The 22,606-nt window shown below is 39.6% G+C and overlaps 1 protein-coding gene and 1 long non-coding RNA gene across 6 annotated transcripts in view; one reads left to right on the top strand and one right to left on the bottom strand.

Annotated features, from left to right (window-relative positions):
• FGD4 (FYVE, RhoGEF and PH domain containing 4) overlaps window positions 1-22,606 on the top strand; it is a 243,681-nt gene that overhangs the window by 40,198 nt on the left and 180,877 nt on the right. Inside the window, exon 1 of one of the 5 annotated variants that reach the window (XM_086713682.1) lies at window positions 18,538-18,850. The exons of the other annotated variants lie outside the window; for them this stretch is intronic. The gene's annotated coding sequence lies outside the window, so the exon portion shown is untranslated. Of the gene's footprint in view, window positions 1-18,537; window positions 18,851-22,606 lie in introns of those variants that run through there. 5 annotated transcript variants of the gene reach the window in all.
• Window positions 14,334-21,415, bottom strand: LOC147579232 (uncharacterized). The gene is made up of 3 exons (XR_015253678.1): window positions 21,137-21,415; window positions 18,116-18,257; window positions 14,334-14,553 (listed from the first exon to the last, which is right to left on the bottom strand). It is a non-coding gene; the product is annotated as an uncharacterized LOC147579232 (long non-coding RNA).

Below are 22,606 nucleotides of genomic sequence, written 5' to 3'. Positions count from 1 at the left end.
TCTCTCTCAAAAATAAACAAACATTAAAAAAGAAAAAGTATCAATGTGGTATATGCCAGCCTCTGAGTCTATACCAAATGATTGTTTTAAACAAGTTTTGGTTTCCATGTGTCCGTATTTCTATTCTAGTCATTAGGTATTAGGTTTTATTTTCTTTTATTTAATTCAACAGGATAATAAGCATGCTTTTGACCACACGTTTTGCTGGTAAATTGACTAGACTTCAACTTAGAATCTTAGAAAATTTAAATCTTTAAACAGTCGCTCTTTTTATAATCTTTAATGTTCTTGTTTCTAACAGTGTATCCTGTGATTTTTTGTATTTTTCTTCCCTTTTGGATGATGCGACAGTGTTAAAGTCTTTTATGAAGGTTCTGGTGATTCTAAATATCGTTTGGGGGTGTTTTGACCTACTTAGAATGGCTCTTTGTGCTATAGAGTGTGTTTATCCCCAGGGTAACTCTGCTACAGAATTTCCTCGTGTGAATGCATTGAAACTTCCCACTTGCCAGATCTTTTATTACATGAACACAATGAAGCAGCATGTGGCCAAAAAGCAGTGAGGGAGATTGCATTGTTCTTGACTTCCTTGAATTAGACATTTTATTCATCTAGTGTTGTCTACAGATTGTTTAACAGTAACATCGTGAACCAGGGTTTTGCAGCAATAGTTGCTCCCACCTGTGTTAATTCTCAATATGTTTGCTGTGCATTTTGTTTAATAGCACATACTTTCAGATAAAAGTTTACTTTATACTGCAATTTTTTCAGGTGTATGGCTCTATTAAATGTAACAATGTAATCCTTTTAGATATTTAAAGATGAGCTGTCAGGTCGTTGTATTTAAACTTACAGGATACATTTTCAGTATTTGCATTTATTAATACTCCATATTTGTGGATTTGTGTGAATCTGCTTGTCATTTGCTTGATCATTTCAGGGCTGGGTCATTTGCAGTAGACATTTTTACCTAACCATTTCCACTTTTAAAAAATGCAAGTAAATATTTACACAGAAATGAGAAATAATCACTTGAAATAAAAATAAGCAGGTCATGTTCTGTTTGGTTGCTGTCAACACATGAACTTGAGGCCATGTGATGTTTGTTGAAAGTGGACAATTGTGATGAATGTAGTATTTTTATGTACTTTGCCTCTAGGAGGCAGCATGATCTAGTAAAATTTCTGCATCCAAATAAGAAAACAAGTTTCCTTTGTCATTTTCCTTTGTCATTTTAAGAACTTTTCAGTATGAGGGGCCCCTGGGTGGCTCAGTCGGTTAAGCGGCCAACTTCACCTCAGGTCATGATCTCACGCTCTGTGAGTTCGAGCCCCGAGCCCCGGGTTGGGCTCTGTGCTGACAGCTCAGAGCCTGGAGCCTGTTTCAGATTCTGTGTCTCCCTCTCTCTGACCCTCCCCCATTCATGCTCTGTCTCTCTCTGTCTCAAAAATAAATAAATGTTAAAAAAAAATTTTTTTTTTAAAAAGAACTTTTCAGTATGAAAACATTTGCCCTCTGATTCATAAAGTTATATTGGGAACAAATAACAGCTGATAGTCACAGACTCCTAGAGAAGGAGATTTTGTGATTGTGTTGTTCTCTTTGTGAGTACTTAAAAAGGAAAAGGAATTATTGTGATTGCTAAAGTAGTCGCCCAACGATTGAGAAAGCAAAGAAATTGATAATTTTAATGGATGGGTACTTTTCCATTTACAGATCATAGTTTTCCCATGTAAATGCTCTGTGAGCATTACTATTATTAATAGTTTGGGACTCATTTCTAGCTGGTATTTTTGCTAGAATACTATGTTAAGTGTTTAAATATAATTTGAATTAAATCATTGGCAAATGTTATAGCTCTCTTATAGCTATTATCAAAAGCTGTCTAAAATTGGCTGAAATTGAAGAGATGCATTATGTCAATATTTTCATTGTAATATACTTTTGAGTGTGATCAAAGTATACTCATGACCTACAACTATTGCTGGCTTCAGGAGAACAGGAATTGTGAATGTCTTGTTGGGGGACAGTTGGAGAGCGGCCATGTTTTATGTATTTTTCTTTTCCTGTTTTCATGGCACCTGAATAAATGCTATTTAGTGACTTGGATGAGAATAGTATAGTAAAAGAATAATGCCCCTCCCCCCCTTCCTGGTTTCCTGGAATTGCTACTTTTAGGAGAATTTATTCTGCTAAACCTCAAAAGGTGGTTCACAAGTCAAAGGAACTGGTGGGAAGATTTATTTATAACCTTATTTATGAGATTGATATTATTTCCATTAATTGAATTTTGTGTCGGTTTCAACCCGAACCTCATAAAGTTTGGGTCCTACTCTTTTGACCTTGAATGTACTTAATCCAGAAGGAGCTAACCAAATACTGAAAGAATTGATAAATGTGAAGGAAAACTAGAGTGCCATATATTCTAAAGAGGTCCAGTGCTTTTTCCATAAAAGGATGCGGTCCTTTAAAATGGGTGTCTGAAAATATAATCTGGCATTTTCTCATTTGGATGGTCTGAGATTTCCACCTCTCTTTTTGTATTTGGCACACAAAGGTTTGCAGTCAGCTAATGAGCTGGGTTTCTTTTGGGTTAAATGTTCAATGTTTCTGCATTCAAAGGGTGGTATTTGGGACAAAATGGAAATGGGGGAACACGAAGTGGTATAACCTGTTCTGACTTCTGTAATGATTAGGCATTTGCTTGAAGGGATTAAAGCATCTCAAAATCTTCAGATTTTAGAAAGCAAAATGGGGCTTCAATTCTCAACTTTTCATATATTCTACATTATGTCACTAAAAAGTTACTTACAGGAAAACATAATTTCTACCAAGAAAAATAGTGTCTCAAAGTATTCTATTTCAACATTGTCTAGTTTCTTGTTGTCCTTTTAACTAGAAATCAGAGTTATATGAAGGAGAAGCATTGTGAAGCATGTTGTATTTTAGCCTAAGTGTACCTAGGATTTTTTTTGTCCATTAACGTAATTTATGACCGTTAGACCTAAAATAATCATGCCTAAAAGTTGTGTCCTGGTCCTCGTAAGAGGAGGAATTGTAGTAATGAGATTATTTTTCGTACCATTTACAACTGTCCTCATTTTGAGGCAAGTCTATCCAATGCATGCTCTAAGTATACATCATAAATATACTGTAGTGTTTGTAGAGTATGGGAGGAAATTTCTAATATCTAATTGCAAGAGTCTTCTGTAAGAAAACATGGCCTGTGCTTGGTTTGTCAAATATGGAATAAAATGTACTGTTAGAGCATTCAGTGTGCTTCAAGGATGTCTACAGTGGACTGAGCCCTCCAGGGTTGTGTTTTGTGGGGATGTGTTTATGTGTGAGTACATGTACATGTATGTAGGCTGGGCTGTTTCATTAAAAACAGCTTATTAGGTACTATTAAAAATACTACATTGGGCACTTGGGTGGCTTAGTCAGTTAAGCGTCCGACTTCGGCTCAGGTCACGATCTCACAGTTTGTTAGTTCGAGCCTTGTGTCGGGCTCTGTGCTGACAGCTCGGAGCCTGGAGCCTGTTTCAGATTCTGTGTCTCCCTCTCTCTGTCCCTCCCCTGCTCGTGCTCTATGTCTCTCACTCAAAAATAAATAAGCATTAAAAAAATAATAAAAATATTGCTACATTTGTGCCCAGAACAGTATGTAGCATATATAGACAGAATGAACATTTCAGTGGAAACAGAGTCCTAGGGCTTAGAGGGACCCTGCAGAGTGGCAGTGCTTCAATCCTCCAGCTCTGCTCTCAGGAGCCGGGGTGAAGAGTTCTGTGTTAAAATTGAATAATTAAATGATTAATAATTAAATTCAATAAGGACAGGGTTGCTTTCCTTTTTGTTAATTAGATGTAATGAGTAGAATTTCTTCATTAAAAAAATTTTAGCGCAATGTTTCTTTTAACCTTTGTCACTTCTTGCCATTTGTCTGCCTGAGAGTGCTAACTGAATTCACGGTGAAATCTGTATAGATACATATGAATGCAAATTAATGGGGAAAATGCAAATAGCTCACTTTTTTGTGGCCTTGTTTGCTTGTGGCTATGATTTTCTTTCTTCTAATAGGTATAACATGGTTGAATTTTCCGGGGGTAAGAGTCCCCTGTGTGTGTGATAGAACTGAACTTAGCTGGTAAAGCAATATTCTATCCACAGGAACATGTTCTGCAAAGAGCGTTGTGAATTTCAAGTGTTCCATAACCCAGACAATGATCATAGCCAGTTATTTGGTCTGCTGTTTGTTCTTACCAGTGAAGCCCAGAGAGATTTAACGACTCCATTAAAGTCAATGAACAAAGATTGGTAGGGTTAGGGCTCTAAAATGTGGCTCTGACTTTATGTTCATTATTCTAGATTTAACAGCAATACTTCACAAGTATAACTGAATTTGGAAGGAGCTTTTTTGTTTTGGAAATATTCATCTATTCGATAATGTAATCTCTATTTTTACAGATAAGGAAACAGGTTTATAGAGTTTGAGGGATTTGCAAAGTTTTCTAAATGACTCATTGGAGAAGCCAGGTCTTGTTCTGGAATTGCTGGTCCTTTCTTCATATAATTGGATATTAGTAGGGGGGAAATTATCAACAGGAATGATGACACCTTCAAAAATCTCTCCAGTCAACATTTCATTTAAAATCACATTTTCAAGGATTAAAATGCAGGAAGAGCTGGGCCAGCTGATAGCCTTTTGAAAGAGATTTGGTTTGTAAATTGTGGTTTTGGGGGGATGTTTGACTCTTGCTATTATAAGGATCACAAACAAAATTCAAAAGTTTTTTTTAAGCCTTTGTCTTAATTTAAAAATTTTATGTCCTTCAACAAAAATAAAGCTTGGAAGAAGTAAGCATGCATTTAAAAATCTAAAAGTCTTTTCAAGGAAAATAGATAGTTTTGAAATAGAGTGTCTCAGATTAGATTGTACAGCTGATTGAATTTAGTGTCTTATTTATTCCTAAAATATTTTCCTGCTGTAATTTTTCTGTTCTTTGAAATTCTCAATTTGATATTTAAAAAAGTTCTTATTTTCGAAAAAAGGTCCAGTTAAAAACTAGATTATTCCTCCTATAGTGTCGGACTATAGATGTTCAGGTTGTTACTGGGACTCAGAAAGACCTAAGGTTGGGTGTGGGTTACTGGACTGTGTCCATCGTATGAAAATTCATTCAGCGTGGTGGATGCACTGTCCTCTGTGAATATTGTGTTTCCATTAAAAATGGGGATAAATAAAACCCCTGTGGAGCAAATACATTTCTTGAATGGCTAATCTTAACTTTAAAAGTTTGCTAGTGGGGCGCCTGGGTGGCGCAGTCGGTTAAGCGTCCGACTTCAGCCAGGTCACGATCTTGCAGTCCGTGAGTTCGAGCCCCGCGTCGGGCTCTGGGCTGATGGCTCAGAGCCTGGAGCCTGTTTCCGATTCTGTGTCTCCCTCTCTCTCTGCCCCTCCCCCGTTCATGCTCTGTCTCTCTCTGTCCCAAAAATAAATAAACGTTGAAAAAAAATTAAAAAAAAAAAAAAAAAAAAAAAGTTTGCTAGTTGTCATTAGATGGAATCATTATTTTGCAGCTTTGCCAGCTATTTTTTTAACATTTGAAGATTTACCTTTCCACAAAAGTTGCATTGAAAATGTCATAATAATACAGCAGTAAGTGTTGTTTATAACAATTTGACTCAGTGATATAGCAGCTACTGGGAAGAAGTCACAAAATCTTTCCAGGCCAGTTTATGAAGTAAAAATGGACATTGGAATTTGATTTTGAAGGATTAGTAAGAGGTTATTGAACAAGGAATAAGGGAGGTTAGTATACTCTGGGTGAAGGAGATAACACCTACCTGACAGAAGGAGCTAAGAAGCATCCCAACCCCAGGCTTTCATTAATACTTTACATAAATCTCCATTAGAGTACTTTTCACATTATGCTGGAATCTTATTTATTTGATTATTGTGCTGGAAATCTGGGCAATGACTGGGTCTTTATCTTCCCCAATGCCTGGCATATAATAGATAGCCAATAAATGCTTGCTGAATGGGTGAAACTATGCAAGACCACGTGTTAGAAACATCTAACAATTTGGTGGGGCTCTAGGATAAGCCTTAGTGTGGGCATTGGTAAGAGGAAAAGCTGTGTATAGATGATATGAAGTTTTGGGGTGATGGGGGAGTTCAGAGCTGATGGCCAAGAAAGAATTCTTGGAAGTGGGCGGAAAGAGCTGCACTGGGGTTGTGAAGAATGACTGGTTATATACCATGGAGTTGGGGGAGGTAAAGTCAAAAACGAAGTTTTCAAAGAGATTTTCATAGGCTAAAGACTCACAGATTACTAGAGGCCTAGCTGTTGTCAAGCTAAGGTTGTTTTTCCCTCTAGCAAAGCATCAACATTAAGACAGTAAGGAGTTCCTGGACTTTAAGCTATTGATGGGATTGCCTTTTTCTTTTAAACTGGTGAAGACTCTTATCAGTTTAACTATTTGTTTTCTTTGTCCTTTCCTGTTCTTGGGCAGCTGGAAGTGTCCAAGGAATATCACACATAGCACACTCCTGGGAGGGGGGTGCTAACTTGAACTTTGTCCTCAGCGTGCCTTATGCTCCCTCATCAATATCCTTCTCCATATCATAGACTTTGTATGCAAGGCTAAAGGGTTTGGATTTACCCTGTAAGGAGTTGTTGTGCCATGGAGGATATCTGAGAAGGGAGTGGGTAACATGATCAGACTTATAATTTAGAAAGGTAACAGTTTGAGGCCATGCAGAACATAGACTGGAGGAGGCTGTATTAAAAGTTTAAGGCCAAGTGGGGTGTAAAGTGTGTGTATACTTGGGGATATGTAAGACAATCCAGGTGTTAGGAGAAAATATTCAAACTTTGATTTCTTTTTTAAAAATCTTTACCAGCATTTATAATGTATGGTGAAATGTCATCTTAGTTATTGTATATGTTGATAGTGGCTTCCTCGTCTGAATGTCACATATTCACATCCATGTGGTAGGTAAGGTTTCCTGAAAAGAGAAAGGCAATTCTATGACTCAAAAGGCATGGCAGGGATTTTTTGTTTGTTTGTTTTTTGCTTTTAGTATTTTGCTGAACTTTTTTTTTTTTTTTTTTTTTTTTTGAGAGAGAGAGGCTGGGGTGGTGGGGGGTGGGGGGAGGGCTTACATGAGAGAGGGGCAGAGAGAAAGAGAGAATCCCAAGAGGGGCAGAGAGAGGGGCTGGAGTTCATCCCAAGCAGGGCTTGTGCTCATGGGATGTGGGACTCAAACTCACGAACTGTGAGATCATGACCTGAGCTGAAGTCAGATGCTTAACGACTGAGCCACCCAGGCATCCTGAACTTTGTAGTTTGCGTGTGGTTGGTTCAGTGGATTTACAGAATATATTGTCTAGCTTTAAACTCTCACAAAATGGTGCATGAATGTAAAAATACTCTTAAGGAAACCACAGTTTGAAGATAAGCCTAAAAATAAAACCCAAATAAACAAGTAAATAGTAGAGTTTACATTTCTAGTAGTTCTGAGTCACATGATGAGGCAAAAACAGTGACTGTTTAACCGGACAGGACAAGCAGGTGACCAAAAAAATAAAATCAGAATTATCACAAAGATTCTCTGAAGTCTGGATGTACATCCAGTGTGAAGTATGAATTTTGACTTAAGCTTTACCATGCTTTGAGATATTAAGTAATATGAAGCCAAGACTGCTTTTCAGGGCTCCTGGGTGGCTCAGTTGGTTAAACAACCGACTTTGGCTTAGGTCACAATCTCACCGGTTGGGAGTTCTGTGCTGATGATGCAGAGCCTGCTTGGGATTCTCTCTCCCTCTCTCTCTGCTCCTCCCCCACTTGTACACACACACACACACACACACACACACACACACACACACACACACACACACATTCTCTCTCTCTCTCTCTCAAAGTGAATAAATAAACTTTAAAAAATTAAAGAAAAATAAACAGGTTTTCATTTTATCTTTAGAGCCTCTTATTAAAAGTTCTACTTTTGTGTATTTTTTAATACATTAGTACAGTAGTACATGTGTAATTTATAAATGGTCATGTCCTGGGGTGCAGAGTCAGAAGTTTTAATGGGTTGTATGAAAAAAAAAATTGGGAGGATTGGTTTCGAGAAAGATGCTGAAAAACTAAGGCAAAGAAAGGTTGGTTATTTGAGGATCTATTTAGATTCTACGAGGTACTGTAGACCTTATGGTTTCCTCTGTATATATTTCATGATGTTAATGATAATCCTGTGAAATAGATATTATCATTTTATAGACAGTGAAACTGACTTAGAGAAATGAAATAGCATGTCCAAGATCACAATTACTGTATTGCAGATTGACTATTTCAGCCTAGGTCTCTTAAAAATTCATGGGCTTTCTATATATTGTTTATATTGAATAGCTGGGCATTTTAAAATGCTTTTAACTGAGATAAAGAATACAAGTAACTCATTTTCTCCAGTAGATTGCTAGTGAATTTGTTATGAAGTTGTATTTGTAGTAATTATGTATGATGTGTGTTACTTGTTCCTGTGTCTGAGGGTCCAAAAATTATTCATCGTGTTCAAAGTTAATACTGATTTTTCTAAGCTTTTGTGTGATAATAGAATATTCCAGTTAGGGAAAATATTTTTCCTTTGGAAAGTCAGTCCTGTTTTGAATCAGGAACATATGGTGGTGGGGGGGGGGAACATAAGCACTATTCAAGCAACTAAAACTGATGTAAATACAAAATTTACTGATGCATTTAATTAAGCCCTTGTCAGATGTAGGTTTTCATGTCTCCTTCTGTATCTCCAGGCTTGTAATAAAAGTTTTCAAATGATTTCTTCAGTCTTAGAAGCTAACAAGATAATGAAAACTGCCTCAGAGCTTAAGAGGCTTTTACTTGATGAGTTTAGTAGTAATATTTCCCTTGATTCATTTATTTCTTTTGATGTCTTTTTGCCAGGTACATTATTTATTTGCTGTGAATTTATACAACTAGCAGAAGTGGAATTCACATATTTGCACAGAGTACTGAGAGATGCTGTAAAGCAAACAAAAACCTTCCTGGGGGAATTTTAAGAATGCTGTATGTTTTTTAAATGCAAGTATCTGCTTGTTCCCAGTTGATGCCTTCTGCCCTGTGACTATTATTTTCTGTCTTTTAAAAGGTTTTAACTATGACCTTTTTCTTATAAATTTGGTTTGGTTTCTGCATAATGTCAGGTGGTTAATAACAAGTAAACACTGCATATCAGTCATAGGAAAGTTGCTAGAAAATTCACTTTTCCATTCTCCATGTGGCAGCCTTAAATGCCGTTACAGCTTACTCCATGGTTTGCCTTTTTCTGGTAATTGTCAAATTCAATGATGCATTATTTCTTTTTCTGCTTATTTATTTTTCATCTGTGAGGAAGCTACCTTATACTTACATTCAAAATGAAACTTAATTTTCAAAATAATAAGTTTCCAACTATTTAAAACAATTTGTTTTTAACATTTATTTGTATTTTGAGAGAGAGCATGAGTCGGGGCAGGGGGCAGAGACAGAGGGAGATACAGAATCTGAAGCAGGCTCCAGGCTCTGAGCTGTCAGCACAGAGGCTGACATGGGGCTTGAACCCACAAACTGTGAGATTATGACCCGAGCCGAAGTTGAATGCTTAACCGACTGAGCCACCCAGACGCCTCAGCAAATATTTTTTTTTTAAATAGACAAAAGGCTGGAGACAGTTTGTAAGTGCAGAAATACTTGGGACTCTAGTTCTCTGAAGCTGCCCACCCCCCCCCCCCGCCCCCCATGACTCCAGTAGTTTCAAGAAAATATAGCCAGTGTGATAAGGGAGAGAATGCAATCAACACACGCCAGGCACGGTGCATAGCTGTTAGTGCACATTATAGAACGTATTGTTCCCATATGACATTGGAGGAAACTAGGCTTCAGAGAATTTATATATGTTTTCAAGGTTGTACCCCCAGTAACTGACAAAGTGGGGATTGACTTCTGAGTGTGCTACCATTGCTCTAATTTTTCTTGGGAAAGATAACCTGTGTGTATGTGTGTGTATATATATATATATACATATATATATGAAAGCCTTAGCTTGGTGTCTGTCACATGGTAGCTTCTTTTTAAAAAAATTTTTTCTAATGCTTATTTATTTTTGAGAAAGAGAGAGAAAGAGAGCACGAGTGGGGGAGGAGCAGAGAGCCAGGGAGACCCAGAAACTGAAGCAGGCTCCACTCTCCGAGCTGTCAGCACGGAGCACAACTGGGGCTCAAACTCACAAGCTGTGAGATAATGACCTGAACCGAAGTGGGAGGCTTGACCGAATGAGCCACCTAGGTGCTCCACATGGTACATTCTTAATACAGATTCTCCTCTTTTTTCTGAACTTCTCTGCCTATCACTGAAACAATTAAAAAAAAAAAATCATACACACACAAAGGGGATTAACTGCTATTTCCTCACTTCTGGGAAGGGGCAACTTGATTAAAAGAAAGGAAATGTGTTAACTACCCCTATGCTGCTTTATCCCTTTTTGGCTAAGCGTCAGGAAACCATTCACAGAGAGCTTTTCTTACTGTTTTAACTCTTGTTATTGATGTTACAGTTGAGACACAATGTTACTGTAATTTCAGGTATACAACATAGTGATTCAGCAACTGTACATTAGGCTGTGCTCATCGTAAGTGCAGCTACCATCTGTCACCATATAAAATTGTTACAATATTATTGACTATATTCCCTATGCTGTACTTTTCATCCCCACGACTTTGTTTATAACTGGAAGTTGGTACCTCTTAATCCCTTTCACCTACTTGCCCATTCCCCACAGAGAGTTTTTCTATTTTGAATGTAAAGTGGAACCAACAGAGAGCTGTAGAAGCTACCGGCCATTTGACCCCTTACTAATAAGGATTGTTAAAGGTTTGTTTGAAGATTTTTTTTAAATAAGTAAGCATTTCTGGAGCCTAGTTTTGCATATAAGGCCAGGAGTCTCCTGATGCAAAGAAAGAAGTAAGGGGGAGTTCTGACAAGTTTTGTATAGCAAGTTTTGGATAGTAACGAGTCTTATCAGGGCCCTTGGGCATATGCGAATAGTCCATGGCGTGCCCTTCATATATGCTAGGTTGTGAATGCTCCTTCAGACCCCCAGAGTTGTGTAGCACAGTGCCCTTGAATCCAGTAGATGGATAATTTCTTTTATTTTTCACTTATTTTTTATTTTTGTAATGTTTACTTATTTTTGAGAGAGAGAGTGTGGGGGCAGGGAGGGATGGAGTGGGGGCAGGCAGAGGATCCTATGTGGGCTCTGCACTGACAGCAGAAAGCCTAATGTGGGGCTCAAACTCATGAACCATGAGAACATGAGACCATGACTTAAGCTGAAGTTGGACGCTTAACCAACTGAGCCACCCAGGTGCCCCCAAGAGATGGATGATATCTTTGAAGAGATCATTTTCTACTTGTATGAGTCTTTGAGTCTCTTTAAAATCTCATCTGTATGTTTTACCATTTAAACAAATATTTAGCAAATACAGTGGCTTCTCAATTGATGGCTCCTCTGGAAATTAAGGTTGTCCTAATGAAGACCAGTTTTTTTGTGAGGTAGGAGGCATCTGAAGGCCAGAGTCCCAAGGGGACAGTCATTCTCAGCAGGTGGCTGAGGGAACAGCCTTAACAGGCTTTGAACACAAGAGTCATCATTTGCTCTGGTCATGTGAATCCTTGCTGCCACTAGGTGGCAGGACAGGCAAGAATTCTAGGCAGTCCTATAAAGTTAGGAGGCCAGGTCAGCCATTCTTGTGGAGGTGGGAGAGGGTATAGGCAGTCAGGGTGCTACGGGAAAAGAATTTGCACCCTAGAGTTTGTTTTTCTGCTATTTATTTAAATTATGTCCTTATTTTAATTCTGATAAAGTTTCTGGTGATGGAATTTGTTACTTAGAATGTGTCCTCTTAAAGGCATGAATCATTAAAATCTTAGCTATCAGAAACTGCAAAGTTCTGCCATACAAATAGAGGTCCATAGAAATTGGCTTTCCCAACATCTTAGAGCAAGTCACTGGCTGTTCTTGCTCTTTGAGTTCCAGTTCTGTGCCAATTAAGCTATTGTTTTGAGCGCAGTCTATTTAAGGAGAAAACTAAGAGACTGAAGGATGTTCTAAATTGTACCTTTATCCATAATCCTGAATGTGGACCCTATTCTGCCTAAATCAGGCACTGCTGGTCAAGAGGTGTAATGTCCAACCTTGTCAGTCCTGTGACTGCAAGAAAATGACCTTCATTAGGTTATGAATTAAAATGAAGAACTATGAAATCTAGCTACCACATTGTGATACTTACAGGATTAGGTGGATTAAAGGGGGAATTCTAGAGGTGTGCCTGGCATATAATCTAGCACCATGACTGGAATTAATAAAATATTTTTTTTCCTTTGTACCTGTCCTCTCCCTACTGATTCGTTCATATATGTGTCTTGACTTGGAGATATATCAGTTATTTGGGCATTTTAATGATCATTTGGACTGAAGTTCAGTAGGAGGAAAAACTTTCTTTTTAATAGTCAAGGCTTTTATTTTTAAATTTCTTTTTAAGTTTATTTATTTATTTTGAGACAGAGAGAGAGAAAGGGAGGCAGGGGGAGGGGCAGAGAGAGGGAGAAAGAGAATCCTAAGCAGGCACTGCAGTCCAACACAGGGCTCAGTCTCACAAATTGTGAAATCATGACCTGGGTTGAGATCAAGAGTCGGATGCTTAACCGACTGAGCCACCCACGTGCCCCAACAGTCCAGCCTTTTAAACTGTCTTTTATAATAGTAATGACCTTTTAAAAAGCAGTGTTATTGTCAGTTACCTGGTTTCAAAAGGAAAGCAGTTAGTAACTGTGCTTTTGAATAGCAAACTTTTTTTTTTTTTTTTATAATTTTTTTTTTAAACGTTTATTTTTTTGGGACAGAGAGAGACAGAGCATGAACGGGGGAGGGGCAGAGAGAGAGGGAGACACAGAATCAGAAACAGGCTCCAGGCTCTGAGCCATCAGCCCAGAGCCCGACGCGGGGCTCGAACTCACGGAGCGCGAGATCGTGACCTGGCTGAAGTCGGACGCTCAACCGACTGCGCCACCCAGGTGCCCCTGAATAGCAAACTTTTTAACCACAACCCAGTACAACACTATCTGTGCATGTGTGAGCATGTGTGTATCTGGGATAAAACTTAGCCTTTCTGTGTGCTTACATACTCTATTTTCTGCTGGGCTTGCTAATGGGATGAAACCACATTTTGAAAAATCTTACGCCTTAGAGAAAAAGATGATAAGAAAACATTCTTTTTTGGCAGATTGCAAACATCCAGGGCCAAATTTAAAATGAGAAGGTGTTAGAAGGTGGAGAAGAGATAGTGAAGTATCTCTCAAACAGACAGGGCACTTGGAGACCAGGAAACAAAGAAAGACACTGCGTATCTTTTACAGAGTTGTATTCAGGGTACCTTACTGACACGGGGGCAGATAGGGCAAGGACAATCCACAGCAGCTTCAGAGTTATTCTCAGCAAAATCCAGACCTTTGTCCACAGACTTTATGAAGCGAGGGGACATGCAGAAGCGCACTGTAGTGAGACCAAAAGTTGACACGCGCCTCAAAGGGCTTGCACATACCCTTTAAATCTTGTGGCACCTCCTGTGCGTCAGGAAAGAAGGAAGTCTATGTGATCTTCAACAGATTCCTGGGAAGCCAAAATAAGCCTAAACCCATTCTGGCCTTGGCAGGTATCCCTAAGGTATGTATGTCAATGTCCAAGGGACCTGGGACACGTAGCCCGAAGAGAGGTCATTGAGCAAACATGAACAAGATGGAGGGCCAAAGATGGAGTCAGTATTATGAGCACTCCTACAGATTGTACCTCTTGAAATATGTGAGTTTGGGTCCTAGATCTTGGTGAGGCAGATGGGGCATTGACATTTCCTTTTTCTTTTTCTGTTTTTTTTGTTTGTTTTGTTTTGTTTTGTTTTTAGAGGGAGAGAACATTAGTTGGGGAGAGGGGCAGAGGGAAAGAGAGAGAGGATCTTAAGCAGGTTTCACACTCAGCATGGAGCCTGATACAAGGCTCGATCCCATGACCCTGGTATCATGACCTGACCCAAAATCAAGAGTCAGGTGCTCAACCAACTGAACCACTTAGGTGCCCCAGGCATTGTCATTTTTATCAGCTCTCCCTATACTTACTTGTGCCAGGGCTATATTTAAGGCTGTGAGAGCTGAAAGAAAATGCAACATAGGTACTGTGAATCGCAACTAACAAGTGTTGCTAAAACTTTTACTCACCCTGTATTTTTTCTGTGGGTAGGTTTTAAACTTACTTCTTGTAGTTCTTGGATCAGTTCTTGTGTTAACTCCCATCAGTTAGCAAACCCACTTAGACAGCTTTGGAAATCCAGGCGCGAGTGAAACCGACTGCCTTCTCACTGCTGGAGGAGTAGGGCAGCAGTGTTGACTGCTGCTGCCTTGCTCATAACTTGGTGTGTGTGACCTCACTTGCTCCTCATAACCCTGCGAGAGAAAAGGTAAAATTGTCTTCTTCGTTCAATAAGACCACCAGTACCAAAAAGCAAACAAGCAAACAAGACCCAAGAATCTAAAATGTTAGCTAGCTTGCTCAAAGTCACAGAGCTAGCAGAGGAGGGTAAAAACGTCAATTCGGGTCTGCCTTATTGTGAGAAATCTTCATAACAAAGCCCTTTACAATATGAAATAAAAAGCATCAGTGTCAGAAGTATTCTTATTGTGGATTAAATACTAATAAGATGGTAAGATGCCTTCATTTGGAGAAACATTGATGCCGTCCCCACACACGATTTTTCCCCCTCTGTGCAGCAGACTTGGAAGCCTGAGTTAAATGCCTGTTTTTTATGGTTTGTCTTGACTGTTTTTTTGTTTTGCTTTGGTTTTTGTTTTTCTGAAAAACCTGTGAAGTAGTGGGGGAGGGGGGTTGGTGGTGGTATCATTATTGTCAATACTGAGATCTGAAAAGGTTGTGTGAGAATTTAAATGAAAGCTCAGATATTCTGACCACCTGCCCACGTCTTCACAGAAGCATTAATCCACGTGGGCAGAGTAATTGAATGTGTTGGGTAGAGGCCCAAGGTCAAAATGGCAGAGGAATAGGATCACACAGTGTATTTGCCGTTTGAGTTGAGAATGTAGCCATATCAATACTTTGTTTGGTCCGGGAACTCTCTTGCACTGTTGGTGGGAATGCAAATTGGTGCAGCCACTCTGGAAAACAGTGTGGAGGTTCCTCAAAAAATTAAAAATAGACCTACCCTATGACCCAGCAATAGCACCACTAGGAATTTACCCAAGGGATACAGGAGTCCTGATGCATAGGGGCACTTGTACCCCAATGTTTATAGCAGCACTCTCAACAATAGCCAAATTATGGAAAGAGCCTAAATGTCCATCAACTGATGAGTGGATAAAGAAATTGTGGTTTATATACACAATGGAGTACTACGTGGCAATGAGAAAGAATGAAATATGGCCCTTTGTAGCAACGTGGATGGAACTGGAGAGTGTTATGCTAAGTGAAATAAGCCATACAGAGAAGGACAGATACCATATGTTTTCACTCTTATGGGGATCCTGAGAAACTTAACAGAAACCCATGGGGGAGGGGAAGGAAAAAAAAAGAGGTTAGAGTAGGAGAGAGCCAAAGCATAAGAGACTCTTAAAAACTGAGAACAGGGGCGCCTGGGTGGCGCAGTCGGTTAAGCGACCGACTTCAGCCAGGTCACGATCTCGCGGTCCGTGAGTTCGAGCCCCGCGTCAGGCTCTGGGCTGATGGCTCGGAGCCTGGAGCCTGTTTCCGATTCTGTGTCTCCCTCTCTCTCTGCCCCTCCCCCGTTCATGCTCTGTCTCTCTCTGTCCCAAAAATAAATAAAAAAACATTGAAAAAAAAAATTAAAAAAAAAAAAACTGAGAACAAACTGAGGATTGATGGGGGGTGGGAGGGCGGGGAGGGTAGGTGATGGGTATTGAAGAAGACATCTTTTGGATGAGCACTGGGGGTTGTATGGAAACCAATTTGACAATAAACTTCATATGTTGAAAAAAATATATAAAAATAAAAAAAATACTGTGGTCAACATTCTATAAAGTGACCTCATAAGGGACAAAATTAAGTGCTGTACTGATTGGCTATTTCACGTAGCCAATAACTAGCCAGCTCAACAGGTAGAAATGTTATCTGAGTTGTGATTTTTCCTTTCTGTGTCCAGTTTCTTTGAAGTACTTATTGACATGCAGTGCAGTAAACCATGCTAGGTGAATAAACAGTGGATTCATCAGTGGCTTTTAAATGTATTTGGCCTCATCCAGCTGAAATTTAAGATTTTACGAATGATTAAAGAAAAAGGATAAGTGTAAGTAGGTCATTTGTACCATAACCGTAGAAAGGCTGATTAAATTATAAACAATAAGGAGAGTGGATAAAGTTTACTAAGAGTTTCCTATGTGTCAGACAGTGTTTAAAGTGTTTTACCCATTTTAGCTTAGGAAATCTCCTTAAAATCCCATTGAAAGTCAATACTACTCTAGTTTTTACAGATGCGGAAATCAAGCCACTAATAGCTTAGATTAATAAACTAATAGCTTCATAGACCTGAGGGTCATAGTTTGATAAATAGTAGAGCAAGCATAACCTGACTCCAGATCTTATGCTTATGAATAGCCTCCGTGTATAACAGAAATTAAACTAAGTTAATAGAAAATGGGTCCTAATTGTAATTTTGTTGTTAACTTATAATCTGAACTTATACAAGTCACTTCATCTCTTTCTACCTCTGTGTCGTCATCTGTGAAGTGTGTATAATACCTATTCTGTCAACAAGTTCAATTTGTGATAGGGATCAAAAGCTGGATTGCTAAAGTGACCCTAGGGCAGGATATGTTGTGGAAATGAGAGATGATGAGGAAGAGGTAAAGACGATAGAAAGTGCTAGAAAGTATATGTTTTAAAAGCTTATATGCAAGAAATATTTCACAATGTTGGTTTGGTGGCAGAAAAGTAAGTGCCAACATGGCAATTGTCAGGGTAGGCTGTGGGTACCATCTTCATGGGAAGATGGGTGGGAGGGGCCAGAAGTAGAGCCTGGAGAAGTAGCTCTGTGAGTGGATGTACAGCGATGCCCTGTGGGTGGCGCTGCTCAGTGATGGCAGGCCACATTGGACGGCTGCAAGATGAGAGAAGGCTGATGTGGTGGGGGAAGTTAGGATGAAGCATAACCACACGTGGTATGTATGTATGTATATATGTGCCCCTTCAGCATTTTTGTATCCTTCGGATACAACATCCCTAGTAGGGCAATTGCTGGGTCTTAGGGTAGCTCTAGTTTTAATTTTTTGAGGAACCTCCATACTGTTTTCCAGAGTGGCTGCACCAGTTTGCATTCCCACCAACAGTGTAAAAGGGTTCCCCTTTCTCCACATCTTCACCAACATCTGTTCTTTCCTGAGTTGTTAATTCTAACCATTCTGAGAGATGTGAGGTGGTATCTCATTGTGGTGTTGATTGGCAGTATTCACTGATTTAAATGTTAATCTTATCCAAAAACACCCTCCAAGTGGACACATAGAATTAACCATCACAACCCTCTGCAGGATGTGCTGTAAGCAAGGCCTTCTTAGGACATTAGAGCCTTTACCATCCCATTCTCAGAGTGTGTTTTAAATGCCAGCATTTTTTTGTTCAATGTATTAGGTAGAAATCCTATAACCTGCTTGAGTTAAATTAATGGATAAGAAGGTACTTTTAAAATTGTGTAACGGTCTACAAATGCAAGGAATTTAGGGAAGTGATGAGTGGAAAGGGTATGGGTAGAGTTTAGTATAAATGGGTGGATTGCCACCTGTCAGGAGGAGTACAGTTTGGCAAGAGAACAATCAACCCTTGTTTTTGTGACCAGACACTTTACTACACACAGTGCAGGGAGGAGGGGCCTTCTTAGAACCTTCTCTTAGATCTGCAGGAAAATCCTATTTTTGTTCTGGCGGGGAATGGCTTGGGTGGGGCCTTTCGAACTCTGGTGCTGCTCCCTAACCATTGAGTTCTTACCTACTGTTCCTGCTGTTGGCTCTCCGAGAGATCTCCTTGTAGTGCTGTGAACCTGTGGGTTGAGGAACTGGGTAGATAAATATAACTTGTTTCTATAGTAGCTGTCTCTTGAGCCATATTGTCTCATAAACTTGGGGGGAATCTAATTAATTAGAAGGGATGATTATGTTACTAATATACTTACAGATGGAGTAACCCCAATTTTAATTCTTCAAGTCAGAATAGAACAGCATTTTCACATTGTTGCTCAATAAATGTTTGGAAACCATTATTCTATTTTTGTAATTCATCTCTTTTCTGTCTCACCTCTGATGTTCCCCACAACTCATATTTGAGTGCCTGTGATAGGAAGGATGCTGTATTTTTTTTTTTTTAGGAGTAATGAAATAGAATTTAGATTTCCTTGAGGAAGTTTTAAATGAGATGGATCTTAGTATCACTATGGAAATAAAGTTTTTATTAATAAAGTAAATATTACATACTGTCAAATACCTTTTAGAGTATGTTTTTATAACTGAAATCTTTCTACAGAGTAAGCTTTTCTTTAGTCTGACTTGCAGACTGGTGGTTTTATTTCCAGTGAACTCTTACAACAAAATGTTCATTAATTAAAAATAGCTGCCCCATACAGGAAACAGCTCATATAGCAGCTTCTGACACTGTTCTAAAAACAGACTTGAGCTGCTCTGAGTGCTAAAGAAGAATGAACGCTGAAAACCTTGTGAACGAATTCAGGTAAAAGCATGATATTTTTAAAGAAGGATCTGTGGTCTTTACATTTATGTTTTTCTGTTTATAAGACTCATGTGCTTATTATTAAAAAACCAGGTATTATAGCAATATATTCTGTAGAAACTGAAATTCCCACCCAAATTGTGGTGTCCATGGAGTCTGGTGGTTTTTACCAGATTTTTTTTCTATGCATCTACAGAGTATATGCTTTTTTTTTTTTTAATGTTTGTTTATTTTTGACAAAGAGCACATGTGTGAGCACGGGAGAGGCAGAGAGAGAGGAAGACACAGAATCCAAAGCAGGCTCCAGGCTCTGAGCTGTCAGCGCAGAGCCCGATGCAAGGTTTGAACTCATGAGCTATCAGATCATGACCTGAGCCAAAGTCAGACACTTAACCAACTGAGCCACCCAGGCACCCCAAGTATATACTTATTTTTAAAGTGGACTTATATGGGGATGCCTTGGTGGCTCAGTCAGTTGAGTGTCCAGCTTCAGCTTAGGTCATGATCTTGCTGTTTCCAAGTTGAAGCCCCGTGTTGGTCTCTGTGTTGACAGCTCAGAGCCTGGAACCTGTTTCAGATTCTGTGTCTGCTTCTCTCTCTGCCGCTCCCCGACTTGCACGCTGTCTGTCTGTCTGTCTCTCTCTCTCAAAAATAAATAAACATTTTTAAAAAATGGGATTGTATGTTCTTTATACTTGGTTTTTTCATTTGTATGTATTAGAAATTTTCCACATCAAATTTTCAAAGCCCTCTTCCTTTATTATTTCTTTTTAAAAACATTTTTTAAACTTTTATTTATTTTTGAGAAAGACAGAGCACAAGGGGAGAGGGGCAGAGAGAGAGGGAGACACAGAATCCAAAGTAGACTCCAGGCTCTGAGCTGTCAGTGCAGAGCCTGATGTGGAGCTCGAACTCTCGGACTGGGAGATCATGATCTGAGCCAAAATCTGATGCTTAATCAACTGAGCCACCCAGGCACCCCTATTATTTCTTCTACGTTAGCATCTCACTGTATAGCTGTACTACAGTTTGTTTAAACGAGGTGTCTATTAATAGGTTAATGAGTTGATACTCTATTTACATTTTTTTCCTTGAAAGTCATTGTTTTTAGGGCAGATGTAATTGAACAAAGTTAGCACATATAGTATATTGATAGTGTAATATATTGGGAGTTTATTATATGTCTGGAACTTTTTAATGCATTATTCTGTGAAAATTAGAATAATTCTATGCTATAAGGAATTTATTATTGTCCGTATTCTTGAGATGCAGAAAGCCTCCAGGATCCTTGCATGCCATCATCTATAAGATGAACTGAAAGTCAGGGGTGACCGGAGCAGACATGTGAGAGCCCGTTAAATCCAGAGGAGCAGGGGTGCCTGGGTAGCTCAGTTGTGTCAGACTCTTCATTTTGGTTCAGGTCATGATCTCATGGCCGTGAGATGGAGCCCCGCATTGGGCTCTGTGCTGACAGTGCAGGGCCTGCTTGGGATTCTGTCTCCCTCTCTCTCTGCCCTTCCCCCAGTCACGTACACACTTTCTGTTTCTCTCTCAAACATTAAAAATAAGAATAAAGAAAGAGGAGCTAAGCAAAAGGACAGCAGCCGTGTCAGCATAAGAGAAAACATAGCATAAGAGTTTAGAAATTCTTACTGGTGTCACTGATGTTAAAAATCCTTTCTGGTTGCCATAACAACTGGCTTCAAAAGACCTGCCATCTTAACCCCGTGACTGTGCCTTGAGGAATTCTGGCCATTACCACAGACTGCTTGGCATTTGTGTATCCCTCGCCTGTCTTCCGAATGCCTGTTGTGAATTTATCTGATACTCAGGGACTTTCCTCACATTTGTCTGTGATCCTTGTGTGCCTTGCTGAGCACCAGGAGATGTCAGCTGATGCTGAGATTCCCATCCGTGGCCAGTCCTCTTTGATGGCTTGTGCAGCTGCTTATTGTTTTTTACTGAAAACGGAAACTTTTAAGTTCTTGTCACTATTAGTCACTTACACTCTAAGATAGACTCTAAGGAAATTCTCCTGAGACTTAGAAGGTGTATTTCATATGCTTCAATGATTGCTGAATTGATCCTAAGTACAATAGATTAAGCTTTTAGAGGGGAAAAAAAGTTTACTGCACAGTACATTTCTTTATAATTTAGTCTGTCATGCCTAGAGAGAAGTGAAGCTTAAAATGCCACTAAAAGGGACTTGTTGGGGTTATTTATGGCAGTGTAACAAACCACTCCAAAACCAGATAGTCTAAAACAGCAATTTATCTCGTGACTCACTGAGTTGTCCAGGAGGTTCTGTTTTTTTGCGGTATCATCTGGATGCTGGGATGGCTGTGGTCCTCCGAGTCTTGGTTGGGGAGATCAGCTGGGACCCAGTGGCAGCTTAGGTTGCCTTGTGGTATCTGGGTTCCAAATGGAAGAAGAGGATGCTGCCCAAGCAGTTAAGGGCTAGGCCTACAACTGGCACTGCATCATTTTTGTCATTGTTTGATGGTTCAAGCAGTAATCGGCCCAGCCCAGAGTCCATGTGGGAAAGAACTCCACAAGGAGTGGATACCTACAAGGGTGGTTCATTGGAGGTGATCACCAGAACAGCAATTTACTACAGGGCACACTCTGGCCACTCACACACGTGCACACTGCACTCGCCCACACCCAAGACTCCCACAAGTCTTGCTCTATTGCTATGTTAGCTTGAGTTCAGGAGCTCATTCATGTCAGGTCCAGGTACAGATGAGGCTCTTTTGGTGCAGCTGTTCTCAACCAAATACCTGTGAACTAAAGGCACAAATTATTTGCTCTCCTCCCCTGACCCAACATGCAATGGCAAGGCAGGGACAGGAAAATTGCCACAGACGCTCCCCTTCAAAGAGGCATCAGAGGCTGTGGAGAAGTCACAAGGATACACTGCTGGTGGAGATGTAAAATGATGCCATTGCTTTGGAAACAGTCTGGCAGTTCCACAAAAGGTTAAACATAGTTAGCATTTGACCTTTCCTAAGTGTATATCCAAGAGAAAACATATGTCCACCCAAAACTTGTACAGGAATATCACATAAGGTTATAATAGCCAAAAGGTGGAAACAACTCAAATATCTATCAACTGATGAACAGATACATGAAATGTAGTGTATCCGTACAATGGAATGAAGTACTGATACATATTGCAACGTGGATGAACCTTGAAAATGTGCTAGGTGCAAGAAGTGGGTCACGGAGACCACATAGTGTATGATTCAATCAATATGAAATGTCCAGAATGGGCAAATCTATAAAGACAAAGTAGATTAGCAGCTTCTTAGAGCTGAGTATATGGGTGGGATGGGTATATGGGGATGATAACTAAAGAGTACAGGTTTCTTTTGAGGTAATGGAATTTTTTTTTAATTTTTTTTTAACTTTTATTTATTTTTGAGACAGAGAGAGACAGAGCATGAACGGGGGAGGGGCAGAGAGAGGGAGACACAGAATCTGAAACAGGCTCCAGGCCCTGAGCTGTCAGCACAGAGCCCGACGCGGGGCTCGAACTCACGGACCGCGAGATCATGACCTGAGCCAAAGTCGGATGCTTAACCGACTGAGCCACCCAGGCACCCCGGTAATGGAATTTTTTAAAAGTAACTTGCTTGTATCTGTGAATATCCTAAAAACCTGAGTTGCAAACCTTGGGTAAATCATATGGTAGGTGAATTATATCTCAGTAATGCTGTTATTTTTTTTTTTGAAAACACAGAACAGGGAAATGGG

The sequence above is a fragment of the Puma concolor genome, chromosome B4 (genome assembly GCF_028749965.1).
Source record: "Puma concolor isolate L17-30 chromosome B4, mPumCon1.1.hap2, whole genome shotgun sequence".
In the NCBI taxonomy this organism is placed as follows: Eukaryota; Metazoa; Chordata; class Mammalia; order Carnivora; family Felidae; genus Puma; species Puma concolor.
The sequence above is the reverse complement of the archived record's forward strand: the minus strand, read 5'-3'. Positions and strand labels throughout refer to the sequence as shown.